Source organism: Onychomys torridus, chromosome 1 (assembly GCF_903995425.1).
Source record: "Onychomys torridus chromosome 1, mOncTor1.1, whole genome shotgun sequence".
NCBI lineage: Eukaryota > Metazoa > Chordata > Mammalia > Rodentia > Cricetidae > Onychomys > Onychomys torridus.
In genome coordinates, this window is record NC_050443.1 from 12,577,389 (window position 1) to 12,595,997 (window position 18,609).

The window sequence follows — 18,609 nt, forward strand, 5'->3', positions numbered from 1 at the left end:
AGGTCCTCAGGAAGAAATTGTTGACAAACAGCTATGTTTGAAAAGACTGATGATACCAGGTGTTGTGAACATGGAAATGACTAGAACACTCACGGTGCTATGAATATGTACCTGGTACAACCACTCTAGAGGAAAGTTTGATAATTTCTCAGAAAGTCAAATAAGCACTTCTACAACCCAGGCATCTCACTGCATCACTAGATAGTTATCAAGAAAACAAACATACGGGTTGGGGATTTAGCTCAGTGGTAGAGTGCTTACCTAGCAACCGCAAGGCCGTGGGTTCGATCCTCAGCTCAAAAAAAAAAAAAAAAGAAAAAAAAGAAAAAAGAAAACAAACATACACACAAAGAGCTGTACATGAATGTACATAGGATCATAATTCCTAAAAAAAAAAAACAATTATTTATAAAATCCACCATCAGAGAAACTGAACAGATCATCAGTTTCCACAGGATAAAATATTCATCTACTTTTAAAGAGATAATTGTGTAAAACAAAATGTATCAATCCAGAGTACTGCAGCACACACCTGAGCACTTGATTCCAGAAGGTCGAAGCCATCCTAAAATCCCATCTCAAGAAACAGGAAATGTGGAAGTGCTGAGATGGCTCCAGAATTAAGAAACAGGAGATGTGGAAGTGTTGAGATGGCTCCAGAATTAAGAAACAGGAGATGTGGAAGTGCTGAGATGGCTCCGGAATTAAGAAACAGGAGATGTGGAAGTGCTGAGATGGCTCCGGAATTAAGAATACTTGCTGCTCTAGCAAAAGACCAAGTTTGGTTCCCAGCACACATGTCGGGTGGTTCACAACCCCCTGTGACTCCAGTACCAGAGGATGAAACACCCTCTTCTGGCTTCTGTGTATGTGTGCACACATGTACACACACACACTAAACATAATTAAAACAAATATTTTAAGAAAAGATGGATTTCAACACTATTGCACCATGCACAGCAAGCCCTACACACAAAGAGCACATTAAATTACCAAGAGTAGACAATTCTAATTTATAGTGTTAGGAGTTCACCTTTTGGGGGGCTGGAGAGATAGGTCTTCAGAGAACCCATGTTCCATTCCCAGCATCCACATGGTGGCTCACAGCCATCTATAATTCCAATTCTGGGGATCCAACACCCTTTTCTAGTTTCCTTGGGCACCAAGGCACTCAAGTGGTGCACATAGAGAACATGCAAACAAAACACCCACACAATAAAAATGTTTATTACTTTAAAAAAAAAAAAAGAATTGACACTTGAAGGTGGGATATACTGCAAAGGGTATTCAGAAAGATTTGGGAGTCAAATCACACATCATAATTCAAGTGGCAACTACACATTTACCTGGTTGTAAGTTGACATGGTGGTGTGTGCCTGCCAGTTAGTGAGGAGGCTAATGCAGGAGGATCACTTGAGCATGAGTTTGAGACCAGCCTAGGCTACATAGCAAGACACTTACCACAAAAAAAAAAAAAAAAAAAAAAAAAAAAAAAAAAAAAACACCTGCACAGACTAGAGTAGCTCAGAGACAGGACACAGGCTTGACATGACAAAGCCTTGAGAGTAAGACCAGAACCACAGAAACAAAGTCACAGTACCAAGACCCAGGTTCACAGCAATAGATTTTAATTTTATCTCATTTTTTTCTTTATAGGCATATAGTTACATTGTGAGGTGCATTGCCATAGCATTAATGTGGAAGTCAGAGAACAGCTGTGAGACTCAGCACTCTCCTTCCAGCAAGTGGGCTCCAGGGATCCACTCAGGTCATCAGGCTCAATGGTCCTCTATCTCTATTTTATTTGTGTATATATGTGGTAGAGGTGGGGAGTATGTACATGAGAGTGCAGGCACCTTCAGAGATCCGAAATCTCACATCCTTTTGGATCTGGAGTTATAGGCTGTTGTGAGCTACTTCATATGGATCCTGGAAACCAAACTGGAGTCCTCTAGAAGAGCAGTTCGTACCTGTACACTTAATGGCTAAGCCATCTCTCCAGCCCCTGTCTCAATTTGTACTGATAAAATATGTACCTAATTCAATCTTTCAGATACAAAACATCAATACTCACATTCTATTGCTATGTAATAAATTATCATATTTAGATCAAAGTTTTCTTTTATTATTTAGAGACTAGAATAGCCTGAATTCCTTATCATCCAGCTTCCACCATTTATTTTAGATAGTCCTGGGGATCCAACTCAGGGTCTCTGGTATACCAGGCTGACCTCTACCCACTGAGCCACATAGCAAGCACTATGTGACCATGTGTAGATGCTTATATGACACTTGTTAGTTCACCAGTTCAGTTCCTTGCAGTGATAGATTGAGGTTGACTTTGCCCTGATGACAGGTAGAGACCCATCCAAGGTCTTGCTTGACCTATGGTCACTTCCATTTAAGCAAAGGAGAGCTTATGTCATTAAATTATATCCATGCAGACAATCTCTTCTAGAGTAATCAAAATGGACTAATTTGTAACCCCAAATACATCTTCCAAATCCTGATTGGCACAGGTGATGTAATCAGGAACATGAGGTGGGATCTGCACAACATTCTACTTTTGGGCAAAGGGGCCAGCTGAGGGTTCTGTGCAGGACAGCACCTCGTGCACAGCCTTGCTCTAAAGGAGCTCTTTCGAGGTCCTGATCTACAAACACAGGGCAAGGAAGCCAAACAGTTGAGTGACGTAATATGAGACAGGAAGTCGCCACTCTGTCCTTTTGCCATGTCAGCATACACACAGCTGGGTGTAGTATTATTCATCTGTGATCCCAATTTTTGAGAGGCTGATGCAGGAGGATTACCAATACTGCCAGGCCATCTGGATCTACATAGTAAACACCAAGCCAGCCTGAGCTACATGGCAAGATGCTGTCTCAAAACAAAAACAAACAAAATAACCTGCAGAGAGTTGGGTTGGGGATTTTGCTCAGTGGTAGAGTGCTTTCCTAGCAATCGCAAGGCCCTGGGTTCGATCCTCAGCTAAAAAAAAAAAAAAGAATCAGAGAGTCTATACATACGAGTGCATGTTCCACTCACAGTGCTAGAGCTGGAACACAAGACCTCACACATGATGGGTTAGTGCTCTACCACTGAGTTACAACCTAATCCTAACAACTGAGTTTATTCTCATCAGAGCTCAGGAAATACAAAATCAAAGTGTCAGCAAATTTTGTTGCTTACTTTTATTACATTTGTCTTTCTTTATTAAATCTTTCATGTGAATTTTTTGCAACTTTTAAAAACTAAAATATAATTAAATAATCCCCCCAGCCACCTCCCAAACTCATGGGCTCTTTTAAATGAAATTTATTTTTAATTGATACAAAGACATAAAATTGTACAGATTAATGGAGTACCATATTATGTTTTGATACATTATACAATATTCAAATGAAATTAAACATGTTCATATTCTCAAACAGTTAGCATTTCTTTAGGGTAACAACATTCAATTCTGAGAGAGTCAGCTTGATCTGTAAAGTGTCTGCCATGAAAGCATGAGGTCCTGAGTTCAGACCCCATGCACCTGTAACCTGGGCAGGTGAGGAGGGGAGGTAGAGCCAGGCAGATGTGAGGGACCCACTGGTCAGACAGTGACTAAAACAGTCACTCTGGGTTCACTGAAAGACCCTCTCTCAAAAATACATAAGGCAGAGGAGCTGGGGAGATGGTTCCATGATGAAAAGCACTTATTACTTTGCACAGGACCCAGGTTTGACTCCCAAGCCCAACATGCTGGCTCATAACCATCATAACTCCAGTTTCAGGGATATGATGCCCTGTTCTGACCTCTACAAGCATCAAACATGCATATGATACACATGCATACCTGCTGGGAAAACATGCATGCACATAAAAATAAAAACAAATCTTTAAAAAAAAAATTAAGGTGTAGAAAGACACCCAGATCAATCTCTGACCTACACACACACACACACACACACACAATACAAACACACACACATACACACACACACACACACACAATACAAACACACACACATACACACACACACACACACAATACAAACACACACACACACACACACACACACACACACACACACACACACACACACACACACAATACAAACACACACACATACACACACACACACAATACAAACACAAACACTACAAACACACACACACACATACACAGACACACACATACACACACACATACACACACACATACACACACATACGCGCGTGTGCACACACACATACACATACGCACACACACACACAGACACACACACACACACCAGGAAAAAAAAGATGAAGGAAGGCAGGAAGGGCTCCTTTCCTGTTAGCCTGTAAAAATACATGACAAATACACTCTCTAAGCAAGATGGAGACACTGTTAGCAGCAAGTATTTAAACTAGCCCCTAAAACACTAAAGTTGTAAGAAGTTGAAAGGCATCCTGGCAGCAGAGGGCTCACTTAGCAAGCCCGAGGCTTAGGTTTGACTCCTATCGCCCTAACAAAAACAAAAAGAGGAGTTCAGTGATAGCTCAGTGAGTGAGTACTACTCGCCATGCGAGCATGGGGACCCAAGTTTGTTCTCATGTAAAAAGCTGGACGTTTGTGACTGTAATGTCACTACTGGGAGAGGTAGAGACAGGCAAATTCCAGTGTCTCACTGACTAATCAGTCTAGGAGAATTGGCAAGTTCCAATTTCAAGGAGAGATCCTGTCTCAATTTTAAAAAAAAAAAAAAGAAAGAGAAAGAGAGCGAGAAATAGAGGGAGATAGGGAAGGAGGGGAGGAAGAAAAGGGGGAGGGGAAGGGAGGGAAGGATAGGTGGGTTCTGTGAGTTCAAGTCCAGCCTGGTCTATGGAGTGAGTTCCAGGCCATCTAGTGAGATCCTGTCTCAAACAAAAGGTAAAGGAGAAGAAAGTGATGGCTCAGAGGTTAAGAGCACTGGCTGCTCTCGCAGAGGACCTGGGTTCAACTCCCAACACCACATGAGGCTCAAAATCATCTGTAACTCCAGTTCTGAGGAATCTAAACCCTCTCCTGAACTCCATACACAGAGTACCCAGATGTACATGCAAGCAAAACATCCATGTGCATATTAATAAATAAGATCTATTTTTAAGGATCCAGATGTGGTGGGGACAGGAAGACAAAGTGCAAATGCAGAAACAAGCTTCTTTGTCCTGAAGCAAGGACTGTTGAAGGAGTGATGGGTAAGTGTGACATCATTCAGAACTACTTGACTTTTCCAGACAGTGGAGAGTCCCTGCTCTCCACACACTGACAAAGCAGTCAGACACCCCAAACAAAAGTACTAAGTAAGCTAGACATGTCTTCAGGAAGTGATCCGGGACAGACGGAGGAGAAGATGTCACTGAAGTACCCTCTGGCCAGGGCTTTCCGCAGAGCATCCCAGGACAAAGTAGAGACAGGCAGGGGCAGAAATGGCGCCACTCCACCCTTCCCATGACTTACTTGCAGCCACATTGCTCAACTGCACGGGTCACAAACCGGCCACCTTTGCTGGATTTCTTCTCCTGAGTCCCAGATGCTGGGAGAACTCAAGCAAGTTCTGTACATCTCTGCTCCTCAGATTCGTATATGAAGCAGGAACCAGAGCAGTTTATACTTCTGGGTGTGTGGTGTCAAAAGTCAAGAAGTTAATCATTGTACTTGAAAGATAGTTGGTGGATAATAAATGTTACCTATGTTTGAAACAGTGCCACATGTTTCAAAAACCTCAACTCATTTATTGGTTACATATTTCCTTTGTTAGACTAAAAACTTGTAGAAACTACATTTTTAAGGAAGACTTTATGGAAGGGGGAAAGGTACATGCCACAGAGCACATGTGGAGGTCAGAGAACAACTTTGGTTCTCTCCTTTCATCTTTACATAGATCCGGGACACCACAATGAGACCACCAGGCTTGCATGGCAAGCATCTTTACCCACTCAGCCATCTGGTGAGCCCTATAGAGATTATATTTGATTTGTCTCTCTATCCCCAGAACCAGGCCTAAGTGCATACCCATAACAGGCCCTGATGGCAACTCTCTTTCCAGCTGGCAAGGGGGGACCACCAACTGCTGTCTCACAACTTCTTTTTTGCCAGTTATCTGCTCGGGCCCTGCCATTCTTGGGCTTCCTTTACTTTCCTTCCTAGTCTAGCTACTGTGCACCAGGGATGCTCACTGATAGCTGTGCTTTCTGCTCACTTCCCTGAAAGGGTTCTTGCTCTCCATAGGTACAATGCTGTCAAACAAATAAAAGGTTTTTAATTTTTTTAACACCTTCTGCATCTGAGCTAAAGAGATGGCTCACTATTGCAGAGGACTGAGTTTCCAGGGCATGTGATGGTCTGTTCTGGACCCTGCAGGCACCTGTACACATGTGATACACCTAAACTCACACTCAAAGAAAAATCAGTCGATGGAGTCCAAGGAGAGGCTGGATTTCTAGATCACTGGCTCCCCACACATTCAGATGAAACCAGCTCTACAAAAGGACAAAGGTGGGCAGGATGTCAGCCAGATTGTTGTAGAGCTTCAGACCTGAGGAAACCCTGACAATGTATTTGTGTCTGGTGACACTACACTGTGGTACTCTGGGAGTTGAGAAATGGCTGTGGAGAAGGAAGTGCAATGAGCAGGGGTGGGGGCAGCTTTCTGTGAAACTGTGCTTTGTAAACTCCAAGAAATGGAGAAACATAAGGACTGAGAACTGAGAAGATACAAAACCACAAACTGCTAGACTTTAAAAATGATGCAAAAGAGGTCAGAGGCACGTTCATCTGTGTACACCATGCCCTCTGGCCTCAGCCTCTAGATAGACTGGAACACGCCCCGGTATCTGCAAGAGTAGGAATTACTGGGAGATCATTAACTAACCACCCAGGAACAAGAGGAAACTCAGATATCCAAAGAATTTTCCTCTACTCATTTCTCCCCAAGTTATCACTGGTACCATAAGTCAAGGTTATATCCCTCAGCTCTGGAGTGTAGGAGCTCTTTGCTATGAAAAAGGTGGCAGACAGGAATCCACAAGCAGAAAGGGAGCTGGAGAGAATGTACTCAAAGGGTAGCCTGTTTAAAGGTCAAAGTCTCATGAGGCATGCCAGCCTTCCTTCACAGTCTGGGTTGTGTGGTGATCGCTTTGTCCCACAGTTGGAGCTCAGAAGGAAAACAGAGATGTCCATGCTTGGAGCTACAGCAAACAAGATCAAGAAGACCAACAAACACAGACTATTAGGCCCCCAGTGATACTCAAGCATGATTATAACGAGTTAAATTGGCTTTATTATAGATCTCATACTGGTAAGCCTACATGATATGTGGTCAAAATTCTTTGGGTACCAACAAACAAATTTTAAATAGGTTTACAAGGCCCGCAAGATGACTCAGGGAATAAAGGCACTTGCCACCAAGTCTGACCTGAGTTTGATCCCTGGCACCCACTTGGTAGAGAGAAAGAACCATCTCTGGAATGTTGTCTGTCCTCTGATCTCAACATTACACACAATAGGTAAGTAAATAAATGTAACAAAAAAATTAAATAGATATATTTATTCCTAAAACTATTTTAGGGTACCCACATTTATCTGGGTATGATATATTTGTAAAGGGAATCTGATAGGAACCCCCCTATACCTCACACTTTGTTATGTTAATTTCCTTATGCTCATTTACACAGGACTGAAGAATACAACATTGACAGGAGCTTAAGGAGACCAGCACCCCCAATGGGAGCTTTCCTAGGTAGCTCCACCCACAAGCCCTATTTGGTTCAAAGGAGAAGAGTGGAAACGGGCAGAAACAGACACTAAATCTTCCCACACTAATAATGAAAAAGACCATTGGGCAGTGGTGGCACAAGCCTTTAATCCCAACACTAGGGAGGCAGAGGCAGGCAGATCTCTGAGTTCAAGGCCAGCCCAGTCTCCAGAGTGAGTTCCAGGACAGCTAGGGCTACACAGAGAAACCCTGTCTCCAAATAATAATAATAATAATAATAATAATAATAATAATAATAATAACAACAATAGTAATAATAATAATAATGAAAAAGACCATTGTACCTCCACTGTCTTACATAAAACATTTAACCCTTGCTCCTCAGTTGACTACTTTACTTGCATTGTGACAACTAAAGAAACTCCATTTTATAATAGACATCCATCTTGGTACCCACTAGCCATTGATCTCTGACTTCAGTCCCTGTAAGATACATTCTTAGTAACCATGACTCAGTGACTCCCATCCAAAAATGTACAGATATGACTATCGACTTGTTAGGATATGACTTACACAGATAACCAAAGATTGTTTTGAGTTGCTTAATCACTTGGCAGAAAAGACAAATTTTTGCTTGCTTGGGTAGATACTGAAGGTCTTCCTCTGGTTTTTGCCTTTAAAAATCCTACTCTCACCCCCCTCCTCATAGCAATCTCAAATTTGGCTCAGAGACTGTTTATCCTGCTAGCAGCAAGTCAATAAAACTTTAATTATAAATGGATTGAGTCTATGATCTTCTCCCAAGGGTCACAAACTCCATAACATTTGGAGTCCCCAGTAAGATCCCTGAGGGACCTCAGACTCAGGGTTAGGGATGTGGAATAGGCCCTAGAGGGACTTGATAGGTCCTAGAGAGCTCAGACTGCAAGGCTACCACAAATTAAAGGTTGCTAGTAGGGGACAGGGTCCAGAGGAAGCAAGTCCAAAGCAGATTTGACAGGCCCAGAGACCCCAGACTGCAACTGCCCCAATTTGTAAATTGAAAACAAAATTAAAGTAAGAATTGCCAACCAATGTCCTTCTGAAACTTGAACCAATCAGTGAGTTGTTCTGTTCTGTTTTAGAGTCCAGACATTTGGTGAGACAAAAGGCAAGATTGGATGCCATCATAGACCTAGTCTCCAGGGGAGAGGGGAAAATCTATTGTCCTTCTGGTTTGGGTGTATGGATGAAGGTGGCCACCACGTGTCTGAGTTCACCTTGACTTTCCTGATTATGTCGTTGCACGTGTATTTTTCAGTTGTTCTCTATTGTCTGTTGGATTTGTGTTTTCAGCTTTGTTGCAGAGATGGGACTTATACTGAGCATAGCCAAATCAACCCTGAGCTGCATACTGCATTTTCAGGATTTCTGAGAGGCAGACTGCTCCTAGCTGTCTCTATGCTAGTTACCCCCTATAGCTTGCTTCATCACTGTCCCTCTCAGAAGTCTGGTGAATGCATAAACAAAATACACTACATCCATACAAGGTAATAAAGCTAGGTGTTATGGTGCATGACTGTAACCCTAGCACTTGAGGAACTGAGGCAGGAGGATTAGGAGTTGAAGATCACCCTCAACTACAGAGTGAGTTGCAGGCCAACCTTGGCTATATGAGACTGTCTCATGTAGTAGGAGAAGGAGCTAATGCAAGAGAATGGGGAATTTGAAGCCAGCCTGAGGGACATGTATAATGAGTTCAAAGCCATTCTGGACCATATGCTGTGACTCCATTTCAAGACAAAAAAAAAAAAGTACTGATATCTGCTACAACACAGAACTTGACAATACAACAGTGTGCAAAATAATCCAGTCACAAAGACCACATCTTACATGATCAATTTTATATGGAATACTAAAACAGGCACATTTTTATGAGGTTTGGCTATTTGGTGTATGTAGATGTGTAAATGTCCAAATGTTTCCATATGTGTACAGGTACACATTTTTTGTTGTTGTTCATTTATTTTTGAGACAATGTCTTATGTAGCCCAGGCTGGCCTCAGAACTCCTTGTGGAGCTGAAAATGACTTTGTATGTCAGATGCTCATGCCTCTGGAATGATGGGCCTGTGCCACAGCATCCAGGCTTTAAAAGAGACAGGTTCTTAGAGCAGAGGGTAGGATAGTAAACTCAGGGGTATCTGGAGAGGAGGATAAGGTAAAGAGCAATAAGGAGCATTGAGGTTTCTTGTAAAGGGAACACAAGTGTTCAAAATTCAATTGTGATGACAGCTGCAGAGCCCTAGACATAAACTCTACAAGGCACACATTTCCAGTGAGTGAATCTATGGGAAATGGACTATATCTCAATAAAACTCATGAAAGAAAAAATAATCTGAAAGTCTATATAAGGGCTGTGCTAGCTGGCTAGTGTTTAAATTTAGCTGTTGTCTTAGTTAGAGTTTCTATTGCTATGAAGAGACACCATGACCACAGCAACTCCTATAAAAAAAAAAAAAAAAAAGATTTCATTGGAGTGGTTTACATTTTCAGAGGTTTAGTCAGATACCATCATGGTGTAACATGGTGACATGCAGGCAGACATGGTGCTAGAGAAGAAGTTGAAAGTGCTACATCTTGACCTGCAGGCAACAGGAAGTGGTCTGAGTGTCACATTGAAGGAAGATTGAGCAAAGGAGACTGTTGTGAAATATTATTCTAAGATGTGTTACTTTTGTTTATATTACATTTGTTTAACTCTGTGAAGCTGTGTTACTTTTGTGCCTGTGTAAAGCACCTGATGTGCTAATAAAGAACTGGCTAATAACAAGGTAAGAGAAAGGATAGGTGGGGCTGGCAGGCAGGGAGAATATATAGGAGGAGAAATCTGGAAAGAGATCTAGCAACCAGAGAAGGAGGAGGACTTCAAGGGCCAGCCACCCAGCTACACAGCAAGCCACAGATTAAGGAGAGATGGCTCAGAGGTTAAGAATACTGGATGTTCTTCCAGAGGTCCTGAATTCAATTCGCAGCACCCATATGGTGGCTCACAACCATCTGTAATGAGATCTGGCTCCCTCTTCTGGCCTGCAGGGATACATGCAAACAGAACACTGTATACATAATAAATAAATAAATCTTTAAAAATAAAAATAAAAAAAGAGTAGATTTACAGAAGTAAGAGAATGGGAAAAGCCCAGAGGCAAAGGTATCTGGGATATAAGTTAAGAAAAGCTGGCTATGGGGGCTGAGAGATGGCTCAGCAGTTAAGAGCACTGGCTGCTCTTCCAGAGGACCCAGGTTCAATTCCCAGCTCCCACATGGCAGCTAACAACTGTCTGTAACTCCAGTTCCCTGGGACTTGACATCTTCACACCAATGCACATTAAATAAAGTTAAAAAAGAGAAAGAAAGAAAAGCTGGCTAGAAACCAACCCAAGCTAAGGCCAGGCATTAATAAGTAAAAAATAAGCCTCCATGTGTGATTTATTTGGGAGTTGAGTAATGGGCCCCCCAAAAGAGTAAAATACCAAAACAACTGGAGACCTCAAAGCCCACCCCCACAGTGACACACTTCCCCCAAAAAGGCCATATCTACCCCAACAAGGACACACCTCCTAATAGTGCCACTCCCTATGAGCTTATGGGAGCTAATAATATTCAAACTACCACATTCCACTCCCTGGCCTCCACATAAGCCCCATAAGCTTGTAACAATATCATAATGCAAAATGCACTTAGTCCAACTTCAAAACTCTATCACAGACTCAACAATGTTTTAAAGTCCAAAGTTCAAAATTTCTTCTGAGATTCATGCAATCTCTTAACTGTAATCACCTATAAAAATAAAAAAACAAATCACATACTTCCAACATATAATGGCACAGGATATACATTACCATTCAACATAGGGAAGGGAGCATAGTGAGGAAATCGACCCAAAGCAAGACTGAAAGTCAGCTGGGCAAACTCCAAACTCTGCAGCTCTGATGTCAAACTGTTCTTCAGATCTCCAGCTCCTTTCGGCTTTGTTGACTGCAGCACACTTCTCTCTCTGGGGCTGATTCCACTCCCTGTTACAGCTCTTCTCAGCAGGTATCCCATGGCTCTGGCATCTCCAACATCTTGGGGTCTCCAAGGCAACCGAGGCTTCTCCTTCACAGCTTCACACAATGGCCTCTCTGGGCCTCCATTCAGGGACACTCCCAACACATGTCTAGCCTCAGCTGCTTTCATTAGTTGAGAAGGCAAAGTCCATAGCCCATTTCTTCTATCCTTAACTCCAGAACCACATGTTCTGCTGCTTACTGGGGCTGGAAAATGGCCCCCTTGTTCAATTACACTTTCACCAACTTCCTGTTTTTGATGGTTTCCTTCACTGCCTAAGTTTGGCTGTCCTGAAACTGAATCTGTAGACCAGGCTGGCCTCAAACTCACAGAGATCTGCCTGCCTCTGACTTCCCAGTGCTGGGATTAAAGGCGTGCACCACCACACCCTGCTTTAAACTGTTCTTTGATTCCTTTTCACAAATTGGAAACTTAGCTGGGTGGGATCTTGCCCTGAGGTTACCACTCCCTTTATTCCATTTCTTAATCTGTTTATCTCCTTGAACACAGGAATTAGTTCCATTCCACTTTCTGGTGCTCCTTTTCTCCTCAAATTGTACATTTTTTGTTTTCCCTTTCTCAGCTTGTTCTTTTTTGTCATAAATCTGACCAGTAATAACCACACAACAAAGTCAGTACTAATTAATCTAAAACTCTTTACTCTAGTCTCAGGCAGACTTTTCAGACAATGTGGCAAAAAGCAGCCACATTCTTTACCAAAATACCACAAAAACAATCTCTAGGCCATGTATTAATATTCTTCTCCTTTGAAATCTCTTGACCAGGCTCCCACAGTTCAAATAACTCAGCACCAAAGTCTTCCATGCTCCTACTCATCAGGCCCATTAAGCAGTGCTTAAAGCATTCCACTGCTTTCCTAATCCAAACTCCCAAACTCCATATTACTCCAAACAAAAGCACTATCAGGTCAATCAAAGCAATTCCCCAGTCCCTGGTACCAAATTCTTGCTTAGTTAGAGTTTCTATTGCTCTGAAGAGACACCATGACCATTGGAACTCTTATAACAAAAAAACATTTAAATGGGGTGGCTTACATTTTCAGAGGTTTAGACAATTATCACCAGGGTGAGAAATGGTGGCTTGCAGACAGACATGGTGCTAGAGAACACGTTGAAAGTGCTACGTCTTGACCTGCAGGCAACAGATAGTGGTCTGAGTGTCACACTGAGCAAAGCTCGAGCAAAAGAGACCCCAAAACCCACCCCAACAGTGACACACTTCCTCCAACAAGGCCACACCAACTCCAGCAAAGGTAACAACTCATAATAGTGCCACTCCCTATGAACTTATTGTTGGGGCCAATTACATTCAAACTATCACAGCTCAAATATCCCAAAAACCCATTTAAGAACCATAGTATATCTATAGGATTGCAAATGCCTGAATGTTTGTTTTAACAAAACAGTTTTAAATTAATATCAAGGCACTGAGCTTCATTTTTTCTCTCTTGCCACCAACTCTGCACCTTTTGCTCAGTTGTTTAATCAGAAACCTGTCCGAAGCAACAATCCCTTACTGGTATCATAAGTATATTAATGCTGTGACCATTGGTTATGCAACAGAGACATGGTCTAAGCCACAGGATTCCACAGGGAATACAAAGTTACTGCCTATAAGATGCTGACAGCTCACTCATCTACTTTCCAGTCCCAGAGGTTGTGGCAAGTGCTAGACAGAAGGACAGTGCTGACTACTTCTACAGGACCACAGACGTGATACAGAAAGCAACACCGGACCAGCAGCTGAAATAAAAGTGAGAAAGCAGTACTCTAGACACACAGATGCCCAAGGCTCAGGCACAGTACAGAGCAGGTATATTTAAGGGAAATTCATTTAGATGAGGCTATAGTCCTAAGAATGGAATAGAGTGAGGAAGGAATTGGCAAAGAAAAAGCTGGAGAGTGAGATCCCCTAAATTAGGACATAATGAAATCCTTGGGAGTTAAGCTGACTAGATAAAAATGCATTCTGGGGGAACAGAAAACCACTAAAAGGCTGTAATAACAAAAAATACCACCAAAACTGTGTGTCCTAGACTGCCTACATTGTAGACAATGAGTTAGGGATGATGACATTAAACTGGAAGCAGGGGATGGAATCAGAAGCAACCCTGGTGTGATGATCTACAGAAAGAAACTAGTTGGTAGTCTGAGGAGAAGAGAGGACTGAACAAGTCCAGAGACATGGAGAAAGTAGGATTTTCAAAACTGAATGACTTGGAGCCCTACACCTTTGATCCCAGCACTTGGGAAGCAGAGGCAAGAAGGTCTCTATGAGTTCAAGGTCAGCTTGGTCTACACAGAAGTTTTAGGACAGCAGGGCTACATAGAGAGACCTTATCTCAAAAAACAAAACAAAATAAAAACTGAATGATTGGGGGTTTAGTGAGGTGGCTCAAAGGGTGGGCACTTACCTCATGAACCTGGCAACCTGAGTTTGATCCTGGCACCCACATACATGTAGAAGAGAACTAACTCTACAAAGAGTCTTCTGACATCTACCCACATATTATGACACATATCATGCACACACATATTTGCACAATAATAATAGCCGGGCATAGTGGCACACACCTTTAATCTAAGTACTCAAGAGGCTTATCTCTATGAGTTTGAGACCAGCTTGGCCTACATAGTGAGTTCTAAGCCAGCCAAGGCTGCGTAGTGAGATCCTATCGAGAGAGACAGAGAGAGAGAGAGAGAGAAAGAGAGAGAGAGAGAGAGAGAGAAGGAGGAAAGGAAGGAAGGAAGGAAGGCAGAAAGAAAGAAAGAAAGAAAGAAAGAAAGAAAGAAAGAAAGAAAGAAAGAAAGAAAGAAAGAAAGAAAAAGAGAAAGAAAGACAACAGACACACACACAATAGTAATACATTAATTTTTTTTAAAAAACTCAGTGACCAACTAGACAAGAGGTAGGAAGATAGGAAGATACTGTTGGGCAAATTGAAAGTTACTAAGGCCCTGGCCTTTGCTTAACTCCAGAACTAAGTTTTACAGAGTTTTCCCAACCGTATCTTCCAAGACTCAGCCACAGTTGCTATACTTTTCCACCTCTGTGTGCTCATGCTCCTGCTCACCTTATATAAATCACCATCCCAGCTCAACTCATTGCTGTCTCTGGTTCCCACTCAGAGGCAGTCATTTTGTGTCTTGGCTTAATAATTCTAGTAAGAATCCAGTAAGAACCTTGCAGTGTGGTATGACTCTGTGGTAACTCTAGCACTCATGAAAAGCCTGGTTACCCTTTCAGGTACCCAGTGTTGTGAAATATGTCGATCACATTCTGACACTCTGGAGACTGCCCAATAAAGTTACACCTTGAATCAGGGGAGCTGATTGGAATTGGCCATAGAGAAGCTAGCAATTTGGATAGAGAAGACAAACAGGAAGGAGAGGGCAGGGACTGGAATCTGAGTTTTCTCTTGGTCCTGTTCTACACATTTGAATCAATCACATCAAAATTTGTACAGCATTCTTCATAGAACAACAGCCAAAAAAAATCTCATAAGAAGCAGTCTTGAGGTTCACAGAGAAGTTCAAGAGATCCTAAATAGCCAAAGCAATCCCAAACCTGTAGGTATCACATTACTTGATCACAAACTATGCAACAGAGCCAGGGGAGGGGAGTGGCGCTGGCACAAAAACAGAAATGTAATGCTGTGGAACAATCTTTTTCTACACTATGAACATATATAGTTCTCATTGGTTAATAAAAAGCTGACAGTCAGGTAGCTGGGCAGGAAGTTAGGTGGGAAAGCCAAACTGAGAATGATGGGAAGAAGCCAGCCAGCCTCTGAGGAAGCGGGATGTGTAAAAATGAGGTAACAAGCCATGAACCAGGTGGCAGAGCATAAACAGAAATATGGGTTGATTAAAGTGTAAGAGTTAACTAGTAACAAGCCTGAGTTATTGGCTAAGCATTTATAATTTATATTAGCCTACAAGTCAATTATTTGGGAAGCAGATGCCAGGTATTTGGGACAGGTGGTTAGGACTTACAATGCAAGGAAGAAATACAGCAGAAAATCCAGAAATGAGCAGACACAGCTACAGCTGCCTCATTTCTAACAAAGGTGTCAAAACATACATCACACAGAGCATGGAAGCTGGATCACACTTTTATTCTTAGCACTCAGGAGGCAGAGGCAGGTGGAGACTCTGTGAGTTCAAGATCAATCTGGTCTATACACCAAGTTCCAGAGCAGCCAGAGACTCATTACATAGAGACCCTTTCTCAAACCCCTAACAATAACAATAAACATACATTAGGAGAAAAACAGCCGGGCGGTGGTGGCACACATCTTTAATCCCAGTACTCAGGAGGCAGAGACAGGCAGATCTCTGTGAGTTCGAGGCCAGCCTGGGCTACAGAGTGAGATCCAGGACAGGCACCAAAACTTCATGGAGAAACCCTATTTAAAAAAAAAAAAAACACATTAGGAGAAAAATCTCTCTCACCAATGGTGCTCTGGATAGTCACATGGACAAGAAGGAAACTAGATCCATATCTGTCACCCTGCACATGAAGCACAGACTTTAATATGAGACCTGAAACTGTGAAACTGTAAGAAAACACAGACAAAATAATAAAGACACAGGCACCTGGGGCTGGTGACTGTCAGTCGGTAGAGTGCTTGCATTCATAAAACCTGAGGTTCAGTCCTCAAAACTGCACGTATATTATTAATACTATTGATTCATCTCACATGTAAAAAAGCCACGTTTTCCAGGACTGGATCTTTCAAACCACATATGTACTGCTAACCTATAAAACTGCAATAAAGATGTGTAAAAAGATCCGCCCCAGACCCCCGCCACTACCTGAGGCTTGGAGACCAGCCCCAGCTCCCATCCCTCCCAGAGCACCCATCTGGACCAGAGGTTAGTGACTGGGTTCATACCCAGGGAGACCTGCCCCTGGGTGCCATCCCTGGGCCCTAGCCATTCCAGGGGAAGACCCGCCCAACTTGGCCCCAGTTGCATGCAGGCCAGCAGGCAGGGCTCCCGTGGGAAGGTTCCCCATCTCCAAGACCCCCCAGCAGACCCTGAAATCTACACGTCCTGCCTCCACGCCTGTCGGCCTTAGACCCTCACCACTTCGTGCGACTTGGAGACCAACCCCCAGCTCCCATCTAGTCCAGAGTGTTCCCATCCAGCCCAGAGAGAGCTCCCATCCGGCCCACAGAGCTCCCCCCTGGTCCACAGAGCTCCCATCCGGCCCACAGAGCACCCATCCGGCTCAGAAAACTCCCACCTAGCCCAGAGAGCTCCCATCCATCCCAGAGAAAGCTCCCATCAGGCCCAGAGAGCTCTCATCAAAACCAGAGAGCTCCCCTCTGGCCCAGAGAAAGAGAGAGCTTTCATTGGACAAAGAGCTGTCATTGGACCAAGAGTAAACTCAGGAGACAGGGAATCTGCCAGCCCTGATTAGACCAAGAATGGCTTTCTGAGAAGTAGAATCTGACACCTCTCATTGGACCAAGAAAGGCTTCCTGAAATGCCAAATCTGTCAGCTCTCACTGGACCAAGAGCCCTGACAAGACCAAAAACAAATCAGAGAGTCACAGAATCAGCTAGCTTGGGTTGACCCAAGAGCACCTCACTAAGACACAGAAGCTGCCTGCTCCAATCAGACCAAGAGCTAAGATTAAACCCAGAAAGGCCCCCTGAGACACAGACACAACAAACACAGTGGACCAACAACAACTCACTCAGACACAGGCACCTCTTATACCTATTAGACAAGGAGATGGGCAGATGTCAAGGCAGAAGTACATACAACAACATACAGAGCAATACAGCATCACCAGAACCTAACCCTCCTTCAACAGCTAGACCTGAACATCACAGTGGAAGAAGCAGAAGAAAGCAACCTTAAGAACAGCATCATGAAGATGCCAGAGGCCTTTCAAGAAAAAATGAAAAATGAAATTGAGGAAAAGACAAACAAAAAAGTGGAGGAAATCAATTGTAAAAATGAGGAAAAAGTCAAAGAAAAAAATGGGAAGAAGCCGGCCAGTGGTGGCGCATGCATGAATTCCCAGCACTCGGGAAGTAGAGGCAGGCAGATCTCTGTGAGTTCGAGGCCAACCTGGTCTACAGAGCGAGATCCAGGACAGGCTCCAAAGCTACAGAGAAAACATGTCTTGAAAAACCAAAAAAACAAAACAACAAAAAATGGGAAGAAATCCATAAAGAACTAGAGGAAAAGACAAATAAAAAAGTGGAAGAAAACATTAAATCCCTTAAAGAAAACCATGAAAAAGCAATGAAACAGGTGAGGGAAACCGTTCAAGACCTGACAAGGAAAATAAAAAAAATGAAGAAGACACAAACAGAGGGAATGCTGGAAATAGAAAATCTGAGTAATAGAACCAACAGAATACAAGAGATGAAAGAGAGGATATCTGGTATAGAGGATACAATGGAGGAAATGGATTCGTCAATCAAAGAAAATACCAATGCCAAAAAATTATCACAAAATAAAATCCAAGAAATCTGGGACACCATGAAAAGACCAAACCTAAGAATGATAGGGATAGAGGAAGGAGAAGAATACCAACTCAAAGACACAGAAAATATATTCAACAAGATCATATAAGAAAACTTTCCTGGGTTGGGGATTTAGCTCAGTGGTAGAGCGCTTGCCTAGCAAGCACAGGGCCCTGGGTTCAATCCTCAGCTCAAAAAACAAAAAAGAAAAGAAAAGAAGACTTTCCCAACATAAAGAAGGAAATGCCTATGAAGATACAAGAAGCCTATAGAACAGCAAACATGGCC

General features: G+C 42.8%; 1 protein-coding gene across 1 annotated transcript in view; it reads right to left on the minus strand.

The window, feature by feature from the left end:
• The window catches only part of LOC118569867 (endogenous retrovirus group K member 25 Env polyprotein-like), a 73,766-nt gene extending 60,808 nt beyond the window's left edge, over positions 1 to 12,958 (minus strand). Inside the window, exon 1 of the mRNA XM_036168117.1 lies at positions 12,868 to 12,958. The gene's annotated coding sequence lies outside the window, so the exon portion shown is untranslated. The remainder of the gene's footprint in view (positions 1 to 12,867) is intronic.
• Positions 12,959 to 18,609: the final 5,651 nt, after the last annotated feature.